The sequence below is a fragment of the Anopheles funestus genome (assembly GCF_943734845.2).
Source record: "Anopheles funestus chromosome X unlocalized genomic scaffold, idAnoFuneDA-416_04 X_unloc_45, whole genome shotgun sequence".
In the NCBI taxonomy this organism is placed as follows: domain Eukaryota; kingdom Metazoa; phylum Arthropoda; class Insecta; order Diptera; family Culicidae; genus Anopheles; species Anopheles funestus.
In genome coordinates, this window is record NW_026045171.1 from 164,363 (window position 1) to 165,000 (window position 638).

Sequence of the window (638 nt, forward strand, 5' to 3'; positions counted from 1 at the left end):
GAGCAGTCCGGCGAGATGGAGCAGCGTTTGCGAAGCGGCGCGTAATATCACCACATCTCTGCAGCAGGATTGGTACGTCGAGCGTGCCACCAGTGCCAATGCAGAGATGGTAGCCGCAACGCAGCGTTTGGACGAGGCCCACAACACCACGCGGGCAGCTCGGAACGAGCGACGGAACGAGGCTCGCAGGCAGCTTACGCTTGAACGGCAGGCGGCAAGGCCACCTCCGGTGCATCCGGATGGCCGGCCGTACACGGAGGAGGAGCTGGTCTTGCGCGAACAACAGTTGCAGCGGACACGAGACAAGGTCCGCAGACACCGTGCTCGTCGGAAGGTGCAGAGTGGCGAGGTGGTGGACTGCCGTGACTATCTTTGGGCCTTGTTCGGTGTGGGGGCGTTTGATGAAGAATGAAAAGTGGCTAGGGGGCACGACTGCCCAGTAGGGAAAGAGCGTCGCAGCCTTAAGGCCAAAAAAGAACGTGCGACAAGGCAATGTGCCTTAGTAGGTGGAAAGTGGATACGGGCACGACTGCCCAGTGGGGGAAAAGCGTTGCAGCCTAAGTGGCCAAAAATAAAGAACGTGCGACAAGGCAATGTGCCTTGGTAGGTGGAAAGTGGCTAGGGGCACGACTGCCCAG